This window comes from Balearica regulorum, chromosome 2 (assembly GCF_011004875.1).
Source record: "Balearica regulorum gibbericeps isolate bBalReg1 chromosome 2, bBalReg1.pri, whole genome shotgun sequence".
NCBI lineage: Eukaryota > Metazoa > Chordata > Aves > Gruiformes > Gruidae > Balearica > Balearica regulorum.
In genome coordinates this window covers 109,598,492-109,624,231 of record NC_046185.1, presented here as the reverse complement: position 1 = coordinate 109,624,231, position 25,740 = coordinate 109,598,492, and the positions used below count along the sequence as shown (strand labels likewise).

The following is a 25,740-nucleotide window of genomic DNA, read 5'->3' as shown; positions in this document are numbered from 1 at the left end:
GAAAAGGGAGAAGTGGAAATCACCAGAGCAACACTCACATGAATGTAGTGTATGATTATGCAGGCTTTCAGACGAAAATTCAGACTTGCTTGTACTTCCAGTAGCTTTAAGCTGCGCAGTAGTGAAGCTGGGTCAGGACAAGTTGTAGAAGCCTAGCCAAGACCTTCATACTGGTAGCTTCTCAACAGCTTTGTCACTGCTGGTACCCAAACCAGTGAGCTTAGGTATGCCCATATGGGCTGGAACAGCAGCTCTGGATTGCAGGGAGGGTATTCTTATGGCAATAATGTGACTCTTAGTCCAGCAAACTGTACATATATGAGGAAAATGGATGTAAGCTAGTCAATGTAATTATTTAAGAATTTGAGATTTCAGCACAACTTATATCTTGATTTTGTTTGAAAGCAGAAGACTGAGAAGATGCATCTCTTAGTGCTTTTACTCCTACAAAAGCTAGAAGCACAACAGGAATGACACAGCTTTCAAGCATGTAATATACAACAAACTGCAACTGCAAGTCTGCCCTTGGAAATATAAATAGGAGAAAAATACATTAGCAGAGCCTTTAAAGCATACAAAACCAAGAGCATCTTGGGAAAAAAAATAGTGCTAGGTGTATATCTATATCTCTCTCAGTTCAAGGATTCTGGTTCTGATTTGCTATAAATAGAAGGGATTTTTGTTCTACTGTAGTGCTGTTTTGTTATTCAGTTTTAGTCAGTGGTAGAAGAGAGAGAATTAGGACTTCTAATCTTCCTTCATAACCCTTTTTCAAGGGTTTGCCATGAAGGAAGTACTGAACATCTAACTGAACCCAAGCTATGCCATACCTACAGTTCTGGAAAATGATGTTTCAGCATGAACCATGAGTTATCCTGACTTTTTTTCTGTCTGGAAAACAACTACTTCCCAAAGCTCCTGTTTGATAAGAACTAAATCAGGGGCCAAAAAATTCCAAAGGGTTATTGGCTACAAACACTTGGTTGGCTGCCCCTCAAAAGGCAAGGTTATTTATTCAGACAGAATTCTTAGGCCAGTGACCTAAGGATGTGCGGCAGAAACATCAGTCCTTGACTTGCAGTTGATAGCCACAAGATTGCTACAGCTCTTTAGCTGTGACAGGCTCAATATGTCATGACAGTACCTATTGAATGGAAGAGATAACAATGGCATCTAACCTAAAAGTTCAAGCCAAAACAGTGGTAATCAGAACTTTGAGAACATGGGGCAATCATATCAGCAACTAGTAATTCATCTTATGGACTAGGTTAAGAGATGCACTCACTCTGAATGTCTCCAGACAGTGTTACCTTCCACAGTTTCAATTTGTTAGGTTTTTCTTAAATACATCCCTGACCTAGAAAAGCAAAATTTGTTGAAAGTCTTTTTAGTTGTCTTTTTCTGTTATCAAACCATTCTCTAAATCAGCATTTTTGTAATAATATTTTTCACACCCTGCAGTGTTTCCTCTTCAGCTTTCTCAAATTTCCTCTCATTCTGGACATTGAGGTACATTCATCTTCTTTTAATCAATCTTCTTTTAAGGGGTATCTTCTATTTCCATTTCAGACATAGGATTTTTTATCTATGCAATACCAATCCCGATCTTGATCTCTGCAATTTATAATTGAGATCACAACAATCAGAATTAATTTTTCTTATTTTATACTTTGTTCTAGATAATTTTTTTTATTTCTAGATAAAGACAGTCAAACAATGGCTTCATACGGTCAGCCAATACATAATATTCAAGTATAAACTCTTATTTCTGTTCCATATTCTCATATTATTAGCTAGTTGAGCACTGATAGACACTTTAGCCTGCAGTTTAAGTTTGACCAGCTTTAGGCAAACAGATCAACATTCTGCATTGCACAGAGACCATCTCTGCTTGACTCATGAGCCAAATGAAAACCATTAGCTAATCAGAAAAAGGACCCTTAGCTGTTCAGTCAGACTGCTCTTGCACACTTGTAGTTTGGGATCACCCAATAATCTCTGTAATTCACAGTGACTAGCCAAACCAGCAAACTCGTCTCAGTGCTCCCAAAAGGTAGACCTGCTTGGGTTACAAATGCCTGTAGCAGACTGAAGGAAGTTTTGCAGTACCGCAGAAGAGGCTGTCAGCAATGGAAAGCGCTGGCACAGCCCAAAGGGCTATTGCAGTCTGTAAAGGTGCAAGAAGAGGTAGGTTAGTGTGAATTTTAGACTACGGGCTGCAGCCCAAAATAAGATTTTGGTCAGATACTGACCAAAAAATAACCAGTTCTTATTGATAACAATTGCTAGGCTTGCTTTCTTAAATTGACAGAAAGTTATGGAGAAATACTTTTATTTCAATTTAATTTCATATATTCACCAAGTTTAAGCTCTGAATCAATATTCTGTAACACAAATACCAAAGAAAAATTAAAATACCAAGTTTTGTGATAAACAGATTCACAGAAAAATATCTGTTAGTTAGATTAATATTCTGTAATGTAGGTAGACCATTAAGCAGAGGAATCCTCCCTTTCATAAGAAAACACTGCAAACCTTGTAGTTCACATGGTTTTGATAAGAAATTCATAAACACTGACTCTTTTCTGAAGTTGACCTTGTATTTACAGCTTTTTTCAGAGGACAGTTTGGCATATTAGCAAAAAAATTCAGTTTGGTATCATGTCACAGTAATTTTGATATGTTGTGTTCTGAATTAATACTCACACTTGGTTTGTGATTTATTAAAACAAAAATCTAATTCTTTCCATTATTTGGTTTCTATTTTTACAAACTATTACTATATGTTACATAGGTCATTTTAAGAGTTGGTAAAAAGATTTTCTGGAGAATTTGAAATTAAAACAAATAAATTGTTTCCCAGAAATGTGTTTTTTGAAAGCTTTCTTATTTTCCCTTTTAAAAAGAAATTACTGTAATAATTTCTTCAGATAGTTTTTAGTGAACTATGTGAAAGGATTCACGTGACAGATGTGGCAAAGAAACAGCTGCACTGTTTGTGTATGTTAATTTGCACTCATCCAAAGCTACTACAGGCCACGAGGTAAGGCAGTAAAATACGTCTAAGAATGAACACAGAGTTAGAGCAAAAAACCCTCAAATGTCTCGCTGCTTTTCACATTTCAACAATCCATCTTTTTTTTGGGCACTGTTACACATGCAAGTCTTTACCTAGGCCTTTTGTCCCTGACCTTCCATCCTATGAAGCAATTTATCAACAGTCACTAGCACCTAATATGTCATTTTATCTATGTTGTTTTCTAGAGGAAAGGAAAGACAAACTTACATTTGCTCCTGCGACATCTGGTGTAATCACTGTCTCCCACTCCAAGCCTCACATGACATCAGCAGACACTGAGGACTGAGGTTGCGTGTGAAGTAGAGTCACCAATCATCATCAGAGAGAGAGCAAGAAAAGGAAGTTATTCAGGAAGCCATCAGAGCAAGTAGCACATGACCAGGCAGGGCTTTGGGGTGTGCAATGAGGGCACTGCACAAAGAGGAAAGGCATCCTCTGCAGTTGTTGATCAGGCACGTGTTGCTAAAGAACCAGGCAGCATGACAAGGGTTGTGAGCAAATATAAAAATGTCTAACCACAAAAAAGCAAAGTGTACTAGGTTTGCATGGCAAGGTCTTGGTAGCAGGGGGGCTACAGGGTTGGCTTTCTGTAAGAAGCTGCTAGAAACTTCCCCCATGTCCGACAAAGCCAATGCCAGCTGGCTTCAAGTCAGACTCACTGCTGGCAAAGGCCGAGCCCAGCAGTGATGGTGGTAGCGCCTCTGGGATAACGTAGTTAAAGGGCGGGGGGGGGGGGGGGGGGAGGAGAAACTGCTGCAGAACAGCAGCCAGGAGAGAGGAGTGAGAATATGTAAGAAGAATAACTCTGTAGACATGAAGGTCAGCGAAGAAGGAGGGGAGCAGGTGCTCCAGCAAACAGAGCAGGAGAGATTCCCCTGCAGCCCCTGAAGAAGACCACAGTGAGGCAGGCTGTCCCCTTGCACCCCATGGAGGATGACAGGGAGCAGAGATTCACCTGAAGCACATGGAGGACCCCATGCCAGAGGAGGTGGATGCACCTGAAGCAGGCTGTGACCCTATGGGAAGCCCACACCAGAGCAGGTTTGCTGGCAGGACTTGTGACCCTGGGGGGAACCCACACTGGAGCAGTCTGGTCCTGAAGGTCTGCACCCTGTGGAAGGGACCCATGCTGGAGCAATTTGTGAAGAACTGCAGCCTGTGGGAAGGACTCAAATTGGAGAAGTGGTGGAGGACTGTGTCCCACGTGGTGAGGGATCCCAGACTGGAGCGGGAGAGGAGTGTGAGGAGTCCTCCTCCTGAGGAGGAAGGAGCTGCAGAGAAACATCTGATGAAATCACAACCCCCATTCCCCGTCCCCCTGAGCCATGAGGGGGAGAGGTAGAGAATTCGGGAGTAAAGTCTGTACCTGAGAGGAAGGGAGAGGTGGGGGAGGTGTTTTTAAGATTTAGGTTTTATTCTTATTATCCTAGTCTGATCAGTAATAAATTGAATTAATTTTTCCCCAAGTCAAGTCTGGTTTTTGCCTGTGACGGTAACTGGTGAATGATCTCTCCCTGTCCTTATCTTGACCCAAAAACCTTTTGTTATATTTTCTCTCCCCTGTCCAGTTGAGGAGGGAGTGATAGAGCAGCTCTGGTGGGCACCTGGTGTCCTGCCAGGGTCAGCCCACCACACAAAGCTATGCATCCTGTCAGTTTCTCAGGAAAAAAAAATATGATGATGACTTCCTTTTTTCTAAGATGGGACTGTGCAGTTTATGTTACCAAAATGTTCTGTTATAACCTGGCGAGCATTTCAATACCCATTTTCAAATCAAACATGAAAACTAATTTAGTAATACCCAGGACAAATTGAAGAAAGAAGGTAGCACATGAAAAGACAGTGTTCTGACACATTTAGAAACAAACTAAAATTAAAAAAAAAGAGATATTACAGAAATGAGTTACTAGATTACAACAAAAACACTCCTGCATTTACAGATGGAGTTCTGGGGAAAAAACACCCTTTCCTCGGAAGTACTGAATGGTTTGCTTAATAATCATCCAAATGATGACTTAACATTTGTTCCTGAACAGAAAATTGCCAGTTTCTGTAGAAACTGTATGAACAGCAGCACAAGAAATGGAAATTATTAGACTATAACAAACAGTGAGGAAAAGACAGAGAGCACTTTATTAGTTTTATACTCGATGAAAACATGAATTTAGATGATACATCACATATGGCTATTCCTTCAAGACCTCATCCTCTGGAAGAAACCCAAGAGGAACTGTGTTGTCCTTACAACAGAGGGAATAGATACAATGGAAGCTCCTGAGTAACATTTCAAAGAGGGTAGGGAAAAAAAGTATTCTTATATAACCATTGATGGTATTTCTGTCTATACGGACAGCAAAGCGGAAGAGTTCAAATGCTTATTACACTCACAAATTTCACTGCTTGACTCACCAAAAGATAATTTGTTTTAAATACTCCCAATTCTCAACCTAATGACATGATACACACAATGAAGGAAACAGAGAATTTTCTCACTTTGAACGCCAAGAAAGACTCAAGCAATTTAAATATGTGATAAATAAATTAGATGGTTTTAGGGAAAATATTTCTTTCTCTATTTGACAGCTAAGCCACAGCAAAAAATTTGGACTGATACACAAACTGCCTTGACGCAATCACACTGGCTTTGCCTGAAAAAAAAGACAAAGTTATACTTAACTGAATCATGAAAAGTAGCTGGGCAAGTTCACAGTCATGACTGGCGTGCTACAGTTAAAAATGCTGGGACAGCCATACCATTTGGAAGGCATAGGTTTCAAAACTGATGGATTCCCTAGGGTCTGGCTCCTGTTTGTGGCCATAATAATTTGTCCTCTGCAGTGCTGCTTAATACCATCCATACCATACCTACACTACTGCTGCAGTCATCGCAGTATATGTTGCCTGCCAAAAGCAGTGATGCTCGGTTTGACACTCTAATAAGCCTTGCCAAGAAACTTCCACTGCAGAACTACTTGCCCCTGGCTACAGGGATCCAGACAACAAACCAGGGTAGTGAGGTTTTAATAATATCATCATCATCAACAACCACTGTATGAATTTCCTGAGCTCAAACAAGAAGCTCTGCTAGCACAACCCTAGCTGGGCTGGTGAGGTTTCTACTCAGACAGAATAGGGGAAGCTTTTACATAGAACACAAAAGCAGCTTCCCCCGTCATCAGAGGTGGTCCAGTCCCCACTAAAAGCAAGCCTGTTTTCCACCTTAACCCACCCTAAGCCAGCTGCTGGTACTGCTGCTGTAAGTGGATTTCTCTGGGATTCTTGGCAACAACTCAGATCAAAACTAAACACCAGGAGCACAGAAAACTTCGGGGAAATTTTTAGCAGTCTCCTACACAACAGGGCATCACACATGGTGCTGCAATTTCTTTGAACTTCTCTAGCTTTTGTTTATTTTTTCCTCAAGATCCCCAAGAAGTAGTATTAAGGCTTCCTAATTGTATTCCACCTTTTGAAGTTCTTCACGGACATTAACCAACAAGTCCTTCCAGATCCCTAACATTCTCCTCATTACAGATTTCTAATCATAAAATAAATACTTGCATTAGATGTATTTTTTTTTCCTGCTGCAAGACAGGGGTTCTTGCAGCCTGTATTTTTGTACTTTCTGTAATAATCCACTCCAAAGACAGAAATAGTGGTATATAGCCTAAGTGGACTGGAACTACAGATTCAAAACATCTTTTTGCTGTATACTTGTTACAGAAGACAGTGATAGTAAATGAAACAAGGAATTATGTAAACAAAAATCCACAAATGGATACTGAAGCAAGAGCTTTAGAATCTCAATGAGTTTAAAGAAACTGAATAGCCCTTTTGTTCAACAGACTGATAGTCTTCTGCATTTACAAGAACTTGCCAGATACAGGGAATAGTTTCAACAGACATGATATCACTTACCATTGCTTCAAATTTGCACGGTATTGTGGTGAATCTCAAAATGCTGCCACAACTGCATTTTTAAAATACACGTATCAGCAGCTAGAAAACATCATCATAAAAACACTGACAGGAGTAGCCTCGTATTTGTAGCCTCGGTAAGATTGCAGAAGCTATAAGCTCTTCTAAGAGAAATAAAACTGCCATGATTAATTTGTTATGGGCTGTCATAGAATGACATGACATGTAAATGAAAACAAAGTTGCTAGGCATTTTCGTATTTCTTTTTCAAAACAAACAGGCACAGAAAAGCTGCAAATAAGAAGAAACACATTTCAAGTTATTTTCAGGTGCTATAGTAACAAAATATTATTTTCTTTCTTTCCCTTGATGACAGCACAAATATCACAAACATTAAAGAGCTAATATTGATAAAAGTAGTAGCAAAGACTTTGCCATACAAAAAAGAGCTGGTCTACATTGCTACTTGGTGCCCTCTGTAGCAATGTTGCTATTTGCGAAGTAGTTCATCATGCCATAGGTGAATATGGTGGCTTTGGCACTATATCTGACTTTTTAGAAGAGAAATAGAGTTCTGTGATATGGCTTTGTTGGGCTATTAAGGCATAAATCGAATAAAGCCCAAACAGTACATTACATTTTAAAGCAGGAAGCCTTTCACAGTCAATTTTTAAAAGTTAACAAATGTTATGAAATGGTCATGAAATCTGTTACTGTCTTCAAAAATGGTAACCCAGGATGTTCTCATCAGAATTTTGTTAGGGGTTTTTTTTCCAGGGTTGAATACTGCATCCAAAAAATTATTACTGCATGCAGAAGACTGACAGTTGAGCTGTAAAAACTGTTTTAGGGGGACTTCTTCAGAAAAGAGTTGATTAGATTTCTGTGGGATTTAAATTCCCTGCTGCTCATCAAGGAGAGGAGTGGTGGGACTCCAAATGCCTATGCCTCTTTCTTACGAACTTAGCAAGCATCTTATTTGAACTGAAACTGCAGAGACATGACCAAAACCAACATATCTCAACACCTTTAAGTTACGTTACCTTGTTTTGTAGAAAGCTGAAGCTTCACAATAAAGTCATGATTTTGAACAATGACAACAACTTCTTCCCACTTGCAAAGTCTGCTCTGAAGAGTATGATGAAGTTGACTTGAGCTCTTTGCCTAGCACTGGAGATCTGACTTCCAAGATCCTTTTCCAAGACTTCAAAAACATGCCCTTAGCTGACTCTTTTCAACAAATCTTTTGAACATGAAATAAACTTCAACAGATCAGTTGCCAGTTAGAACTTGGTGGCTTAGAGGGTGAGCCATTTCTTAGAGCTCACAAAGAACAATGCCTTGCTTTATTTAAAAATCTTCTCATCATTGTCACAATCTTGTATCGAGGATGTTGTCACACAGTATTGACTTCTGTGTTTTCACCTAGAACTGTGACCAGTCACACAGAACCCCTGAGTTAAAATTTGTATTAAAAATATTATTAATATCTCTGAAATATTTTACTTAGTAGAATAACTTTTTTCCCCTCCTCTGAAATTCCTGTAGCATTGATACAATATAATATTTGCACTCCTTGTTTAGCTATTCATATTAGGCACCTGGCTGCAGGGTTATCTTTAGGCATAGGCAAAGTGCCCTGCAGCTGAGGGAAGCCTTTGGAGGTGCAAAATGATGGTGTCATGCAGCACAGAAACACTGATGGAGTTAGACCACTCAGACCGAGAACAACTTTCTACAGAGACGTGTTTTATAATGATCCCCCCGAACTGGATTTCACATGATACTCTTCCCTTCTCCACTCCTCCGTGCTCTCACGCTTACATTTAACAGAGGTGATGTGGAAAACCATGTGTGCAGAGGCTGATTGTACTGTAGCCACTGACGACTCTGCCAGCAGATACTCAGGTTGCTGACAGTAACCATTTGTTTAAAGAACCTTCTCCTCTCTCAATTTGCATAACACACAATAGAAAGGGACATTTTTTCTTTAAATACTTTCAAAATTAGAAAGTACAGATGTTTTACCTTTTTACAAGTGCAACCATTCAAATCTTGTCTCTAGTATTATCAGAGACACTGTTACTAATATTAAATAACCAACTGAACTACTGAACAATTAATAAAAGCAAAAGCTTATGAATCTGTTTCCTAAGGTGGTAAGTTGGCAGAACCATAATAATACTATAGGAAAGCTGTGCATCCACATCAGCCTCTCAGAACAAAAACATAGTGTGAAAGAAACATTAATTTATTTTCCCCTCCTCAAATATGGCTTATCTGATTATGATGCTACAGCAAAGAGCATCTAGTGGCCTGAGAAAAGTAAGCAAGACCTGGATTTTAGTCAGGTATTACATCCCAAAATAAAAAGTTTGGATAAAAAAAAAAAAAATCCTGAAGCATATATTGTAAAGCAATACATCAGAAAAACCCTACAGAGCAGCTAGCTATTGATGCAAAAACTAGACAAACTACTCAACGTGTTATTCAAATAAGAAACTGTTCATTTATGAAGACAGCAATAGAAGGCTATGAAGACAGAAATAGAAGGCTATGAAGACAGTAACCGCTTATTGTGACACTGCCAAATAGTCAACACAGAGAATCTTAGGCATAGTCCACATAACATAAAATCAAGTTGAATTTCAGCATAAAATCATGTCATGAAGATGAATCTAAAGACAGAGCAATTAATGACCCTAAAAAGACTTAGCAACTCCTTTACCCTGTCATAAAACTCCAATCAGTCTAATGAAGAGATTTTTACTGCTAAGAAAACACAACTTTTTTCTCGAGTACTGCACAATGTTTCCTTAGTCCCTGAAATGCTTCCAGGTGACATTAGGAAACATCACTGTGACCTTGAGAATGTTTTTTTGTCTGACAAACCATCATCAAACATTTTTGATGAAAGAAATGCCCTAGCAGACAATAAGCAAGAAAAAACAAGTATGCAAAAGAGCAAAACAGAAATCAAAATGAGCCATGGGATATTCTTTTCTAGCTACCATTTGTCCAGAAATTTCCAAAGGAATGCTTCAGCATCATCCCTGCTTTATAACTAGTGGATAGTATCCCGCTGCTCAGTTATTTTTATAATGGCACACCACTTCCCCCTGCTGGTATTCCTGCTTCCTCTGAAAGCAGCTCCAGCTGCAGACTTCTCGCAAGCCACTTGTACTCAGCAGTCTTCATGCCAGATTATTAATCACAATCGCAGGAAAGCTGCTGCCTGTCAAGTTTTAACATAAATATCCACTAGTATTATAATGCTTACCAAGCCATATTACAACGCCCCACCTGTAAGCAAAGAGAGGCTTTGGCTGGCTGAGGTACAGGCTTGTAGCCTGTTGGGGTTGGGTTGTCCTGAATTGAGTTTTAGATTTCTCCCCTCACTCTGTTTTACCAGGAGAAGGATCATGAGGCAAACCCCTGTGTTACCCATCTCCTCACCTGAGGTATGGGAGACCCTGGGTAGAGCACTCCGTTATTTGGGTAAAAGAAAGAAAGAGAAGGACTTACATACATACAATCACTGAAAAACAGCCCCCTTTACCTCCAGAGCTTCAGGAAACAGTGGAGCACCTGCACTGCTACCTGCCCTGACCCCCAAATGAACCAGGAGTCCCATCGCAGCAGGGTCCCTGGGGAAGCAATGGCCTCCTTTCCCAGGCTGCCCAGCCTTTCCCACACCACTGCACCTCGGCTGCCTTGGGCTAACGTATTCCTCCCTTTTCTCTGAGGAGAAAAACCAAAAGGTGCCACCTTAGCATCCTCCTCTTCCCCAGCCACTGTGTACCCTTCGCCTCCTATCTAGATGCTGTGCAAAGCCAGTGCTGCTCCCTCTTTGCAAGGCACCACATGATTCTTGCTTTTTCATTTTCCTCTGAGGTGATCCCATCTCCTCAGCTGGCTTGTCTCCCAGCTCCTGACTTTAGCTCATAGCTTTGGCTGTAAATTTGATAAACCACTGGGGCTGAATGGCCTTCTCCCTATGAAGTCCCAATGGCAGGGAAGGAAAGAGTTATGTAGAAGCGTCCTCTTCACTGTGACAGTCACTGTGGCTGCAAGGACAAACTGCACACTTTCCAGTCGCCACTCAGGAAAGAAAGGGAGCAAAAAAAGCAACAGTCAAGCAACTACTTACCAGGAAGGGTATTTTTGAGCTCTGCTGCCTTGTAGGGTATTTTCTGATGGACAACTAGAACCCTTTGGGGCCATTACAAGGGAGTTCAGGGAAGTAAAGGGATATCTGGAGACATGACAAATGCATTTCTCCATAGCAATCAGAGCATAAGGGAGACAAAATTTTCTAGTCCAGTCACATAAATTTGGTGGGCTGAGATTTGTGGTGTATTTCAAGAGCAAATGGCATAGCCACATGGCAACCACAGATACAGACCCATGTGGACATTACAAGAGATACCAAACTTCTACAATTTTTCCCACTATTGTAGCCAAAAAGATATGACAAAGCAGACTTCACCAACAAACAGATTTTTGTGCAGTACCTGCACTGCTTCTGCAACTTATTAATGAAAAAACAGCATGATTCATGAAATAAATTGATAGAAGTGTTTATGCCTTTGGTTTGTCTCCTATGAGCAGATCACAAAACAGCTGCACAACTATATACCAAGTGCTTTCTCTGGATTTCAAGAGCACACATTCAGGAAGGCTCCTATTCAAGCTTCTTGGGAGCTCAGCACAACTTCTGCACATCTGTGAAACCCCAGGTGAGTGTAGTACTGCTGAAGATGTAGAGTTCTCTTCCACTAGAGATGCTTAGATCTTCTAAAATAATTTTCAAGTTACTGAATTTCTGGGAAGGGATGGGATTTGAGAGAAAATGGCCCCACATGATTTATGAGCAGCATGTTGCCCAGGCCTTCTCAAAGTCAGCACCAAGTAGTACTGACTGTATCTATGTCTAACTGATAACCAGCTGATACTTTACAAATCTGCGTACACAAATCCCGATCTAGAGTCTGACAGAGGAATTGCCTTGACAAGATGGGCGTACACTTCCAGCCATCCCAAATACAGGCAATGTATTATGCAGGGCGTTGGCATCCTGTTTACAGTTCGTACCTCAGGGGGAACAATAAGTGCTAAGTGAGTTGATGCTGATCCCACTATCTATAGGGGCTAGCTCAGGCAGAGCCATAATAGAAGCCATACAATGGATTACAAGCCAGTGGAGATACTATTCGGATGGTCGAAGACTAATTGCAAAGGAAAAAAACACCTCTCCAGTGCAAAAGTTGAGGGATTTCTTAGCAAGAAAAACAGAGAGGACAGGTTGCCGATTTCTACACAGTACTGGGAGTCTCTCTTGGTTTTCATTTGCTGTAGTGAAGAAAATGGCACTGAGCTATGCGCGGGGATAGTGGTACTAAGCACACGAGTCTAGCACTGACTCATCTAAAACAGGGACAGCCATGTCAGTTGCCAAGGCACGGTTTTGTCAGAAGCAGGTACATCTATTAATCAATGTACCCATCAGACCTCTGTTACTCTCAAACTCTAAATGGGCAACTGCAGCTGAGACTACGATATTTCTCTGTGTCACAGGTCAAATAGGGTTTGTTAATAGTATGTATCTGTGACTCATGGCTTTCACCCAGATTATTCTGCTCTCCTTCTCCCTTGGCTTCAAGGATTTGGACGCACTGATATTTTCTCCAGCAGCAAGATTAGCTTGAAGTACCAAACCTCTTCTGTCTAGTGAAGTTTAATTCCACTGCACTACCATAGTTTATGTCCTCAGGTACGCCAGGTCAACCGGTTTATTAAGGTGCTTGATAAAATGGACCTTTGAAATAATTCTGGTTAAAATCAAAGCCTTTTTGGTTTTGGTTTTAATCAAAAGGGAGACAGAAACATGGAAGAAAATGGAAATAGAGACATGAGGTTCTCTGGCTTATCCTCTCACCCAAATTCTGTGTAGAAAAAGTTCTCTGAGCCTGGTAAGATTTTAAGATGCATTACTATGTGTCTGCATGGACTAATGTCCAACTCTATTTTGTTATCTTCCCAAAAAGAAGCCCAGTGGGCAGTCACAGCATGCACTTCATCAGAAAGAAAGTTTCTAATTGTTTCACACAAAAATGCTTTGATTTTCAGAATTCTTCCGCCACCACATAACTCTGCCACTTCATATCGTATGACCATTGATACTTAGAAGTCATGTGTAATAATGAACAACAGAAAATGAACAATATATAGCCTCATCATGTCTTGGGAAGCCAACGTTCTCAAACTCTACTACTGTCAGAGACATCAGTCATTACTTTTCATGCGTGAGCCACATGAATTTGTGTTTTTTCATACCACCTGCTGCTGATTTGATGAAAAACTGATTGGTGGTTATTTTCAGCATGGGGTAATCCACTTTCAGATGAAAAATCTGGTTTAATATAGCCTTCTGGAAACAGAAATTATATGGAACCTTGGCCAGCTGCCAAGGGCAGCCTTGGCTGCAGTGACCACAAAATGGTGGAATTCAGGATCCTCAGGGCAGCGAGGAGGGCGTGCAGCAAGCTCACTACCCTGGACTTCAGCAGAGCAGACTTTGGCCTCTTCAGGGATCTCCTTGGTAGAATACCATGGGACAATGCCCTGGAAGGAAGAAGGGCCCAAGACAGCTGGCTAATATTCAAGGGTCATCTCCTCCAAGCTCAGCAGCGATGCATCCCAACAAAAAGGCAGTCAAGCAAAACCACCAAGAGGCCCCCATGGATGAACAAGAGCTCCTGGGCAAAGTCAAACAAAAAAAGGAAGCCTGCAGAGGGTGGAAGCAAGGGCAGGTAGCCTGGGAGGAATACAGAGAAACTGTCCAAGCAGCCAGGGAGCAGGTTAGGAAAGCCAAAGCCCTGATAGAAATTAGTCTGGCCAGGGATGTGAAGGACAACAAGAAAAGCTTCTATAGGTATGTCAGTGATAAAAGGAGGAGGAGGAGGGAAAATGTGGGTCCCCTCCAGAATGAAACGAGTGACCTGGTTACCCAGGATATGGAGAAGGCTGAGGTACTCAATGACTTCTTTGCCTCAGTCTTCACTGGCAAATCCTTGAGCCACACTGCCCAGGTCACAGAAGGCAGGGACTGGGAGAATGCAGAACCGCCCACTGTAGGAGAAGATCAGGTTTGAGAATATCTAAGGAACCTGAAGGTGCACAAGTCCATGGGACCTGATGAGATGCATCTGTGGGTCTTGAGGGAACTGGCGGATGAAGTGGCCAGGCCACTCGCCATCATATTTGAGAAGTCCTGGCAGTCTGGTGAAGTTCCCACTGACTGGAAAAGGGGAAACATAACCCCCATTTTTAAGAAGGGAAAAAAGGAAGACCCAGGGAACTACAGGCCGGTCAGTCTCACCTCCGTGCCTGGCAAGATTATGGAGCAGACCCTCCTGGAGACTATGCTCAGGCACATGGAAAATAAGGAGGTGACTGGTGACAGCCAACACGGCTTCACTAGGGGCAAATCATCCCTGACAAACTTGGTGGCCTTCTATGATGGGGTTACAGCGTCGGTGGATAAGGGAAGGACAACTGACATCATCTGCCTGGACTTGTGCAAGGCATTTGACACTGTCCCACATGACATCCTTGTCTCTAAATTGGAGAGACATGGATTCGATAGATGGACCACGCGGTGGATAAGGAATTGGCTGGATGGTCACACTCAAAGAGTTGTGGTCAACAGCTCAATGTCCAAGTGGAGAACGGTGACGAGTGGTGTTCCTCAGGGGTCGGTACTGGGACCGGTGCTGTTCAACATCTTTGTCAGTGACAAGGACAGCGGGATCGAGTGCACCCTCAGCACGTTTGCCGACGACACCAAGCTGTGTGGTGTGGTCGACACGCTGGAGGGAAGGGATGCCATCCAGAGGGACCTTGACAGGCTGGAGAGGTGGGCCTGTGCAAACTGCATGAAGTTCAACAAGGCCAAGTGCAAGGTCCTGCACATGGGTCGGTGCAATCCCAAGCACGACTATAGGCTGGGCGAGGAATGGATTGAAAGCAGCCCCGAGGAGAAGGACTGGGGGGTATTGATTGATGAGAAGCTCACCATGAGCCGGCAGTGTGCACTTGCAGCCCAGAAAGCCAACCGTGTCCTGGGCTGCATCAAGAGGCGTGACCAGCAGGTCGAGGGAGGTGATCCTGCCCCTCTACTCCACTCTCGTGAGACCCCACCTGGAGTACTGTGTCCAGCTCTGGGGGCCCCATTACAAGAGAGACATGGAGCTGTTGGAGCGAGTCCAGAGGAGGACCACGAAGCTGATCGGAGGGCTGGAGCACCTCTCCTATGAGGACAGGCTGAGAGAGTTGGGATTGTTCAGCCTGGAGAAGAAAAGGCTCCGGGGAGATCTAATTGCGGCTTACCAGTATCTGAAGAGGGCCTACAGAAAAGATGGTGAGGGACTGTTTATGAGGGAGTGTAGTGACAGGACAAGGGGTAATGGGTTCAAGCTGAAGGAGGCTCGATTTAGATTACATGTTGGAAAGAAATTCTTTAGAGTGGTGAGGCACTGGAACAGGCTGCCCAGAGTGGTTGTGGATGCCCCCTCCCTGGAAGCGTTCAAGGCCAGGTTGGATGAGGCTTTGGGCAACGTGGTCTAGTGGAGGGTGTCCCTGCCCTTAGCAGAGGGGTTGGAACTAGATGATCTTTAAGGTCCCTTCCAACCCAAATCATTCTATGATTCTATGATTCTATATACACCAAGCCACTCTCTCACTCCCTCTCCTCAACAGGACATGAAGAGAAAATAAGATTAAGAACCTGGTGGGTCAAGACAAACACAGGGAGATCATGTACCAGTTGCCATCACAGGCAAAACAGACTAGACTTGGGGAAATTAATTTAATTTATTGCCAGTTAAGATAGAGTTGGATAGTGAGAAATAAACATAAACCCAAAAACATCACCTTCCTCTTTTGCTCCTTTTTTCCCCAGGCTCAACTTCATTACCAACTCTTTTACCAAATGGCACAGGGACATGGGGAATGGGGAGGGGGGTGCTACAGTCAGTCTGTAAGCTCACACTCTTCCCCTGCTCCAGCGTGGGTCCTTTCCACAGGCTGCAGTCCTTCAGGACTAAATCTGCTCCAAGCACGGGTTCTCTCTCCCTGGGCTGCAGTGTGGGCACCTGTTCCACCATAGTCCTCTCCACAGCAGAAAAGGAAATACCTGCTCTACTGTGGTCCTCTCCAGGCTGCAAGGGAATCTCTGCGGGATGCCTGGAGCCCCTCTCCCCTCAGGGCTCACAGGGCTGTTTCTCACACTTCTCGCCTCTCACCACTGGGGAGCATTCTGCCCTTTCTTAGCAGCACCTTTCCCAACGTGCCCGAAGGGCTCAGCTGTGCCCTGCAGTGGGTCTGGCAGTGGGCAGTGCCTAGCCTCTCCTCACAGAGGCCACCCCTGTGCCCCCCTGCTGCCACCCCTGTGCTCTCCCTGCTGCCAGCACCTTGCCATGTACACCCAATACAAACCAGTAGCTAATGCTAGTAGTAATTGCAGTTGGGAAAAGTTGTCTCTGCATGTCGCTGTAATGCAGAAATACAGCACCTAGATCATGTATTGCCAAATCATTGCTTGCACACAATATGTGGATTATGAAAATGTAAATATTTTTTAAAAATGCAAAATACTTGTGTGAAATTCTTCTACAACGCCAGAGGTGAGCACAGCTATACCTGTGAAAAACACTGCCACTGCACAGCTTGTCATCAGAAACAGACAGTGAGGCACTGCAACACCATAATCTACAGCACTGTTATGAAGTAGCTGACATACCACCCATGCCAAGGAGGTTAAATGTCATGCTTGTGCTGCAAAGGATGTATCAACCACATGCAAGTGACAAGAAACCTTAAGCTGTTAGAGGATCCGTTAGAGGCTAGTGGTATTGGATAATGTTTGAAGATGCACTATTTTTTAACAAACATCCTACATCTCTGCAGTTGCACATGTGCCCAAGACATACAACTCTAAGGAGGAGGATGGCAGTTACACTGTTCCTCCTTTCTCAGTGCATCTGTCACTTAAGCTACTTACAGTCAATATGGCACTATACGCATTAAACTGGGGTTGGAAGTGGAATAACTTGACAGGTTATAATGAAACTATTGTGAGAGTGGGTCCCTCACGGCATACAGGCCTCACAAGCTCCCCTTCCCTTCACTCCCATGCAGCACATTCTAGGATGGAAAAGCTGTGCCATCTTCTGACAGCTACACAGAGCAGTTTTCTTTAGGAAGTTTTTCACTGATGTAATCTGCAACAGACACTACCAAACCAGTTCAGGCTTAAACCCCTTAATCATCCCCCTGGATAAAAAAATGGGCTTTTTACAGGTGACAACCTGGAAGGCCTGTGCTTTCATGTGTCAGCCAAAAGCTGTATGCAAGATACTTACCTTTGACTAGTGGAGTACTGTACCACACAGGATAGCTGCTCAAAGGGGAACAGCCTCCTCCTCAGGCCAGAATCTGTTCTCACTCCTAATCCTGTCTGCTTCCTGCTCTTGCCTTGCCTCAGAGAGTTCTCAGCTTTCTCCTGGATCTGATGCACAAACCCAACCAAAACCACCCTGCAAAGAGCAGGAAAAATTCCTGACCTGCGATGTGACCTCAAGCCCCAACAATACCACACCAGTTTCCAACACCAGGCACCAGTGCAGCAATTGTTCCTTGCAGCGTTCCCAGAACAGGGAACATGGAGATCTCCACTCCATGTTCAACCTCCCAGGCCCTTCAGTTCAACTTGCTCTCTGGCAATGACTTCTTCAGACCAACCGGGTATATGACAACATTCTTGTTTTGATGGAGACGGGACCTTCATTTCAAGGCGATGCTCATTCCATGTTATATCCCCTTCTTTTTCCTGTGGGATCAGTGGATCTCTTCACAGGTGTCATGGTTTAACCCAGCAAGCAGCTAAAACAACCACACAGCCATTTGCTCACTCCCCCACATCCCAGTGGGATGGGGGAGAGAACTGAAAATGGAAAAAAAACCAACCCAAACTCATGGGTTGAGACAAAGACAATTTAATAGGACAAAAAAAGGAAGATTATAATAATAATAATAATAAAAGAATATACAAAACAAGTGATGCACAGCACAATTTCTCACCACCTGAAGTCAATGCTCTGCAAGACCCTGAGCTGACCCACCTCCTGGCCCACCCCCCAGTTATATACAGAACATGACACCATATGGTATGGAATATTCCTTTGGCCAGTTTGGGTCAGCTGTCCTGGCCACGTCCCCTCCCAGCTTCTTGGGTGCCCCCCACCTTCTCCTTGGCAGGGCAGTATGAGAAGCAGAAAAGTCCTTGACTGCTTGGCAAGACCTAAAAACATCAGTGTGCTGTCAACATTATTCTCATCCTAAATTCAAAACACAGCACTATACCAGCTGCTAGGAAGAAAATTAACTCCATCCCAGCCGAAACCAGGACAGCAGGCCAGATGGATCAGAGTCAGAGCTAAATGAAGACTAGAGACAAATCCAGCAAGTGCTAAAGTATAAACAGACAATCTTGTGAAATCTGCATTTCCATCAGCCTCGCTAACCCCAAACATAATCCCAAAATGAAGCCAGTGCTTCCAGTGACTGCGCAGCACCATTAGCACAACTGTTCTTCCACACAGGTCCCTCCCCAGCACCTTTGCTGAAAAGAACACAGTTCCTCTTCCTGTCTGCTGCTTATTTAAGATGTATCCTTCAATACTTGCCTCTCAAAGCTTTTTCTGCTCCCTGTTTGGGCAGCACCTATCAGGCAGGTCCTGCCCTAACCTGGGGTCCTTTATGGCAGGACACACTGGAAGCAACAGAGGTGTCTCTGGCTGCAAGGAAGTGTTTCAACTTTCCAGGCTGGACTCAGGCCAGGTGAAACCAACTAGGAATCTTTTTCCTTGCTGCATGAAATTATTTCATCCTCCCTTGCTTCTTCAGATGGAAAGATGCACCCATACACTGCGGCACTTCTGATCTTTGGAAAAGTTACAACACTCTCCGCAAGGTAATTACTACTTTTTTCCAGTTTTCCAACATAAAACAACTAACTATTCTCATCTTGTTAGGTCAACCATTATCAAAATACTACTATACACTTCTGTACTTTCACAGTACTGTCCTCTTAAATCACCACTGTGCTATATGCACACATAAATCTTCTACAATTTTTTTCTAATGAGATCCAAATATGCTAAAAAACATTAGAGTAAGCAATGCACTGAACTTCACCAAGTTTAACTGTCCCTTACAGGAGGCAGGACAAACATTCAGTCATTTCAAAACTGTGAAAAAGTAAGTAATTCTAGCAGCAGTCACCATCAAGGTCCTGTTACATCCATTCTGTTACATCCAAGCTGTCAACACATTGTAGTGTTGATACTGATAAGACTGCTTTTGCACATGGAAAGTGCTAGAATGTGACCTTGCTGAAAGTTTTCGATGTTTACTCCATATTCATTTACAATTAAACTCCATTAAAGTGGAGTTTCAGTTTTCAGCTGAAAAACAAAATGTTATGAACTACAATTTGGATATAAACTACACTTACAGAGTTGTAGTGGATTCGTGGTCATCCAAATTTAGGAGCCTTGTAACTACACAGACATCTGAAGTAATCTCTTCTGATCCATTACCCGTTGCATCTTGTGATACAGAACTCTGAAGAAAAATAATGTAAGGGACAGCATTTAGGCCCCTTATCTCAATGAGGACATATTTTCACACGTCCTCTGCTCTTCTTGGCACCAACTAACAAATCACTGAAATGCCACATCTGTACCAGTAAATTAGACATGTCTGGGATATTCCTAGGCACTCAGACCAACCAACGTGGAAGTGCTTGCGCCTGTGCTAGTAAATTCTCTCATTCTCCAAGTTGGCTGGCTGCACACAAACAGCTCCAAAGCACATGCCAGCTCCAGCATAATGCCCAGAAGTCCTTGAAAGTGCTCTACTTGGCACAGGCCAGCAAGCATCTAACAGTTTACTAGAGTAATCACATTCCCTTGCCTGGGCACTGTTTAACTTACACCCGTGAATCTTGCCAAATCGTACTAGCAGGGAGTGTCCAAATACACTTGATACATGTAATATAAAACACTTGTTCAAATACACTTGATACACTTGAGGGAAGGGATGCCATCCAGAGGGACCTTGACAGGCTAGAGGAGTGGGCCCCTGTGAACCTCATGAAGTTCAGCAAGGTCAGGTGCAAGGTCCTGCACATGGGTCAGGGCAATTCCCCAGAATGGACTGCAAGCAGCCCTGCAGAGAAGGACTTTGGGGTACTGGTGGATGAAAAATTGGACATAAGCCACCAATGTGTAGCCAGAAAGCAAATCTTTTCCTGGACTGCATAAAAAGAACCATGGCTAGCAGGTCGAGGGAGGTGATTCTGCCCCTCTACTCCACTCTCTCGAGACCCCACCTGGAGTACTGCGTCCAGCTCTGGGGGCCTCATTACAAGACAGACATAGACCTGCTGGAGTGAGGTCAGAGGAGGCCATGAAGATGACCAGAGGGCTGAAGCACCTCTCTTATGAAGACAGTCTGAGAGAGCTGGAGTTGTTGAGCCTGGAGAAGAGAAGGCTACGGGGAGATGTTACAGCAGCCTTCCAGTACCCAAAGGGGGCCTACAAGAAAGATGGAAAGAGACTTTTTACCAAGGCCTCTACTGACAGGACAAGGAGCAACAGTTTTAAACTAAAATAGGGTAGATTTAGATTAGATGTTAGAAATAAATTCTTTACTGTGAGGGTGGTGAGGCACTGTAACAGGTTGCCCAGAGAAGTTGTGGATGTCCCCTCCCTGGAAGTGTTCAAGGCCAGGCTGGGCAACCTGGTCTAGAGGAGGGTGTCCCTGCCCATGGCAGGGAGGTTGGAACTAGACGATCTTTAAAGGTCCCTTCCAACCCAAACCATTCCATGATTCTGTGATTCTACACATTAGACACTGCAATCCATACTGGCTGAAGTCAGCCGCAAGAATTTTATTAACAGTTGTAATTTTAAATTGTCAAATGTTTTTGAAGACCTAGATCATTTTTTTTTTAATTCTATCAGAATAATAACTGAAGGTAGACAGTTTATATATGCTACTTTTAGCAGTATTTGTATCATTTGCTTCTGAAATGAGGTCTGAATATTACCTACCAATATATTCATGTTTTAATTTAGAGATGGTACACCATTCTTAAAAAGTTTCCACTTCCAGATGGAATGACCCAGAATTTTATCATAACAGACACTAAACTTAGGCTGAAATGTTTGTAAAAGTTTCTTTGCGCTGAGCACATCAAATGATAGTAAGTATGAACTCATTTAATATGGCACAGAGATTCAAGAGCTAAGCCACAAGTCCCCCAAAAAAAACCCAAGCAAAAAAAGAGAGAAAAAATGTCGTAAGAAAACCTGGAAAAAAGAAGCCATCCAGACTGACACTCAAAATCATTGCAGCAAAACAAGACTGCAATAAAGGAATCAATAGTATTTATATTACTGTGACTTACCATATTTCATTAACTTGCAAGAATTTAGTAGTATTGGAGTGGGACATTTTTACATCAAACTTTTTATCATGTTTCTACAATGATGACTGAAAATTATTGAAAGGTATTTTAGAATAAGCATCATAATACATGAATTGACTGCTAATAAAAAACCCACAATGAGTTCTACAAGTGTTTTCTCTTGGTCCCTAAATTGTTTCTAGATTTAGATGAAATGCACAACAGGATGGATATTTTAAGCGTTGTTCTGAGAGTCACTGAAGTCATTTATGTGAAGAGCACGTGCAACACAACTCAGCATTACTTGCTGTGAAAGTTTAGATATTACACAAAAAAGATAACTGAGGTTCACAAGAAAACTACCATAAAAAATCATTCAAAAGACCTGTGTGACACTGTGCCATTTTAAAACTGGCAGATCATATAAAAGAAAGGTTTTGCAACTGAACTTTTTTTTTAGAAAAAAAGTTTTGAGAGCATTGTCCCAAAACTATTCAGAACCGTGCATGTGCTGCACTGTCAAGTGTACACTAGCAGCATTTCGGATGTATTTTAGATTGCCAGTGGGTGGCATGAAGAGTGCTGTTAGCTCATGCTGTATGGAATAAATACTCTATTCAAAAAAAAATTGCAGAAAGACAAAGTGGTCTGTCACACAGTCCTACTGAAAATGCAGTCCAACACCTTAATTAACTAGCATGGTGCTGTGGCTGCATACATCCTATTAAAATCAATTTCCAATCCTTTAAGCACCATCAGCAACTGACTATAGCACCCAGACACAAAATTCATATTTAAAAATAGTAAATTTATTTGTTGCACCTCTATTCAGACAATATCAGTCAGCATCTAGTCAGTATGACTCTGTGATATCAAGGATTACAATAAATGAAAGAAGCTACCACATATGTGAGACCATTACAATTGCTCAGTATCTTTACAGATAGCCACTCAGTATCATCAGGCTGTGAAAGTCCAAGTAGGTTCAAATCTACTTTGGAAACTATAATATAATTTAACAGCAGAAGTTAGATTAACATAGCTTAGTCTGGCATACCTTGCAATTTTCATAATTTTTGTGAAAGAACACTGGCTTTTTCTTCTTTGACATTTACTGCTGAATATGACTCTTCTAAGATCAATAATTGTACCCCACAGAATTTGCAGAATGATGTACAGAAGATGACTAGCATCTAGGCCATCTTTTGAAGCAGAAAATTACAGTATGGAACAAAGAGGTATTTCCACAGTCCACCATTTAATGGTGCTGGAAAACACAGGTGCAACCTTTAAGGTAGCCATTGACAACTTAAACCAACAGGAAACACACTTACTGAATGCTCCTGAGGAAAAGCATATTTAAGGAGTATGATTGTTCACTTGTTCGTGAGGAAGTAAGTCTGTCAATGGTGATGCTAACAAGCTTATCAGGATATGAAAACACAGTATGCACAAAACGTAATCCATTTTCAAATAACCAAAGTGTGCCAACACCTGGATTTTTCTGCAGGACAGCAGATATTATCAGATAGAAATGCCTTTTACCCAGAAACTGCTCCTTAGATGCTCTGTGAGGTCTCATACTTTCAGTGCTTGTTTGCTCTCTAGTATGTATGGGGCAGAAGTATGGCCAATTTCTCACATCAGACATGCCGCAAGGGACCTCTGCCATTCACTCTCCCATGCACCTAACCTACAGATGACCCTATACTTAGCTACCTGTTCTAGGCTCTGTTCCATCTGCCTAGAGACCCTCCTGGTAAAGAGGAGGGTTTTCCTGTTATTAACTCATATAAAAAATGAGTACTTGACAAAAGATAGCAGTGCTCTTACCAGGAATACTTAGTTCAGAGAACTTTCAGCTTCATAGGGTCATCCCCACAGGTAAGCAAGCCTTTGGAGAGCCGGAAGGAATACCTTGGAAAAGCTGCACAGCTAGCACACTCTTTCCAGTGCCAAGTGTATTTCACAATTGCATTGAGCTGACACCCTAGCTGGTCTATGATGAATTCCACTTCTGCTTGGTGTGCAATTCATGACTTGCTGTGCTATCCTGTGTTACCCCAAGCTAGCAAGACAGGCACAGCCACATTGGCTGGAAGACAGACCAAACTATGGTGCTTTGCCAAGGCTCTGTTTGTCCAGTGGGATGCACCTAAGATCCGGGCTACCAATACTGTAACTACCCACACGATGAACCTACAATTTAGCAAATCTCTCAATTAGATGACCAGGCTGTCTGTGGCTGAACAGGCATTCTGACTGGCAGGCTTTCCTCCTGCTGTTGAAACAAGTAACAATAAAAAACCCCAACCCTATATTTGTACTATTTGCACTTCCTTTTCACTGCCTAGCTGGATGTTGATGCTTGACACTTTTGACTGCCTAGCAAACCTACTGATGTCATTTTTCAACTTGGTTAACTTGTATAGACATAAAACACAATAATCATAAAACAGCCATCACAAAAGAAAAAAAATATTGAATCCTGTATTTCACATTCTAACAGACAAAAGCAATACTCACATCACTTCCCCATTTTACATCCTGGTTTTTATGCAAGCTTTTTTAACCCATTTTCCAATGACCTAAACAATGTCAGTCATGAAGTACTGGGCCTGACAGAACTCCTCTACCTTGACAGGTCACTGTCAGGTGGATAATCTCCAACCTAAATCAGAATAAAATGGATTACAATAGCCACTGTTTCTCTTATAAACTTTGATGACAAAGGCAGTAAATATTTCACACACCAACACAATATTCAGATAAAGGGTTGTGCTAACCAGTGAACAGACTCTAAATAAAAACCTTCCATACTCTTAATTTTTCCCATTCAGAACACTGAGTGTCCAATCTAATTGTGTGCTATCATCAAATTACTGAATATCTATGTTAATCAAACTGATTATCAAAACAAGTTCTGGTTTTTTATACTGATACCAAAACCAGACAGGACCAGGATCAAGATCGTGACAGGATCAAGACAGTTTTAACCCTCTTCAGATCAGGTCTCACTTGATTATAGTGGTATGCAGATAAGTTGAAAAATTGCTACTGTATCAGCCTCTGTATTTTCAAAATACTGTTTGGCAGCTGAGTTGAGGGAAGGCACGGACTCCCATTCTATAACTCAGCAATGTAGAACAAGGCAGGTTTTTAATGCCTTTTTCCAATCTATTTGCTACAGACCACTGACAAATGCCGAATGACAACCTAGACGCATCAATAGTCTTTCAGAGCAACACAATGTCTTCTGAGTTCCCTAAAATCATGGTTTTCATATTTTAAGCTGGCACTTCAAGGTCTTGAAGATATTTGCTTATCACAAGCTACTGCTACCACTTCAGAGTATGACTACTATGCACTAAATTTAACAGTGCTTTATGTTTACGAACTATCTGTTAAAGGGTCAGAAATATTGTTAAAAATAAAATAATTGTTTCATGAACCTATGGACAGCTGCCATTTGTCCAAGTATGTGCCCAAACTGGCAATTTGAGCATCAAAAGCCCAGCTTTTAGCACTGTCTTGTTAGATCTTAGATGTTCACCAGATAAGCATTTGAACAAACATTGCTAGAAATTATGCTGATCTCTCTCCTCACAGGCACCATCAGTAAGCAAAAGAGAAGAATGCAATTATTACAGGGAAAAAAAAAAAAAAAGTGCCATAGCTATGTAGGGACGGGGAAAGAAGAATCAACCATCCCAAGGCCTGCTTATGTTTGTGGGTTTGTTGAATAGGAGGCCGATACACTTGGAAAAACCTGACTCAGCAAATCACTCCTCTCTTACAACCTGGAGAAATGACTCCAACTTCACCACAGCTTTTTGGAAATACAAAAAAGTTAAGCATAAGACATTCAGACAGGCAGCAACACGCACCCTTATTCTGCCCAAGGCCTGTAACGCCTTTGCTTACAGCCGTTAATTACGGCATTACAGACGGACTTGCTGCGCCCGAGCCCCGAGCCCTACGGGAGCCCCCAAGCACAACGGCACTGTCAAACACTTGAGGTAGACGGCAATAAGTTTAAGACTTAAATAATAAGCACAACTTCGCGGCCTCCACTACCTCCTGGCGCCCCAACGACGACAAGCCGCAGCTACGGCGGCGCAGGCCGGCCCCAATCCCCCTCAACGGCCGCCGGACAGCAGGCGACCCCCCGGCCGCCCCACCCCCGCCTCCACCGGCAGACCGACGC

At 42.4% G+C, this 25,740-nt stretch overlaps 1 long non-coding RNA gene across 1 annotated transcript in view; it reads right to left on the bottom strand.

Moving 5' to 3' along the window:
- The window catches only part of LOC142600496 (uncharacterized), a 76,385-nt gene that overhangs the window by 50,244 nt on the left and 401 nt on the right, over positions 1 to 25,740 (bottom strand). The window contains exon 2 of the long non-coding RNA XR_012834006.1: positions 19,575 to 19,684. This is a non-coding gene — a long non-coding RNA (uncharacterized LOC142600496). The remainder of the gene's footprint in view (positions 1 to 19,574; positions 19,685 to 25,740) is intronic.